This window comes from Macaca fascicularis, chromosome 6, assembly GCF_037993035.2.
Source record: "Macaca fascicularis isolate 582-1 chromosome 6, T2T-MFA8v1.1".
NCBI lineage: Eukaryota > Metazoa > Chordata > Mammalia > Primates > Cercopithecidae > Macaca > Macaca fascicularis.
The window spans coordinates 117,422,425-117,424,441 of record NC_088380.1 but is presented as its reverse complement, the minus strand read 5'-3'; positions in this window follow the sequence as shown (position 1 = coordinate 117,424,441).

Genomic DNA, 2,017 nt, shown 5'->3' with positions numbered 1-2,017 from the left:
GAGAAAGAACACCAGGAAAAAGAGGTCAAAAATCTTAAGGGAGATGTTCTTTCTTTACCAAACCATTAAGCAGAGATGCTTAAAACTTCATTTAAAAAATCACTGCTTAATGTTTTAATCTCATTATAAAACTTTTATTTAAAAATTTAACATGTACTCTCATCTATCTGAATTTTAAGAGAGTTGGCCTAATAATTCCAATATCCTTTTCCTTCAGAAGTGTTACAGGATTGCAAGTCTTTAGGGAGGTCTTAGGTTCTAAAACTTAGTGTAGACATTTAATAAAAACAATAACATTTGAGAATTTCAGGAATTACAAGGTTAGTTTTAATTCCAGGAAATTTGGTTCTGATAAGGACTAATGTGATCATAGAAGGATATGGAGAAAAAATAATTCAATTACAAGGTTGTGCTATACAGAGGACCAAAGAAATTTCTTAGGATAATTCACCTCCTTCTGAGTATATTACTATAATTAATTTTTATGTTTTTAGAGAAGGTGGCCCTCTGAAATGAGTAGAACTCATACAGTGCAGAGCACTGGCAAATAGCTACCTCCAAACGGGAAGGTCTGGAGCAACTCACCAAAATGCAAATGTGAAACAGTTTTAGATTCCTGGCGAAGTGGGCACTCTGGTAGGGAAATTGGGGAAATAGGCGGATCGAGAGGCTGAGTGGGTGCTGATCTTTCCCAACAGCAATCTATTCATCCTCCCATTTGGCCATCAGTATTCCTGTGTAAAGCATTAACTAAGAAATTAAGGAAACTCAAGAAAATTGTGCCAAACATAAGGCTGTGTATGCTTGATGTCGTTTTTATACAGGAAAATATCTAAAATCACCTTTAGTTGGTAAGTGAAAATATTCTTTTCAAGAACAATACATTTTAATTCTCAAGAGCAGTTTGCCTTCACTTGGCAGGCTTAGAAGTTTATTTTCTGTTATGCTGCTGCAGGGATATTTAAATTCCTCTACATCAAGTCATACTCTGATGAGTATGATTTAAACAGTGTCTTTTAGCCTAACTCAAATATTGAATTAACATCATCACCAATGACATTTGGATCGGGGTGATTCAGAAGGAATGGTGTAGGTCCTGACTTTCCATATTTATTTTATGACTAAAAGAAGATAGATCATTAAATAGAAAACAAATTCAGGTGCTCACCCAGACATAACTTTTCTGGGAAAAGTAGAATCTGAGGCAACCAGAGAAAGCTGGCTGCAAACCTGTAGTTGATATTCTCATTTCCAGTTTGTTTCTCCTAATTCTGTTTCTCCTAGTGATGGCTGCTGCTTCTCTAGTCTGGCACTACAGTTCCAAGCATCTGCATGAATAGGTCCAGAAATCAGAGACTATTTACTCTGGTGGAAAGCAGCACAGTTTACAGTGTCTGTTAACTCCTTTCTTGCCATTGACTACTCATGCCAACATGGACAATAGCCACGCACTCTGATCAGTATTAACGTCCAGCCATGTCCTTGCAAATATTTGTGGGTAGAGGCCATGATGTGCATGTTACACTTATGTAAGGAAAGGATTAAACAATTCTACTTTAGAAATTGAAGACAAATCAATGGATTGAAATATGGGGTAATGATTGGTATGAACTAATTTGAAGTATGGCTATGGTGAGTTGGTTGACCCAGGAACAACTTTGGGCAAATGCCTTGCCCAGCATGATCTATCTCCCTGCAAAATGTTACCCCAGGCAGAATGTCAAATTTACTGTGGCTTCTCATATAGGAACAAGCAGAGTGAAAACCTTTCCTTAAAGAAGTAAAGGTGCTCCATATTTGGTGATGGTGGTGGTGAAGGATTCTGTATTAGTTAGAGTTAGATTTAGTTGCATACAGCAGAAAATCCTTAGTAATCAATAGTTTTATTTATCTGCAAGTCTGGAGGTAGGGAGCACAGGACTGGTAGAACAGTGCCATGGCCATCAGGAACCCTGGTTCCTTCTGACTTCCTACTCTGGCCTTCTTTTGCATATTGCATCGTGGACCAAGATGGTGG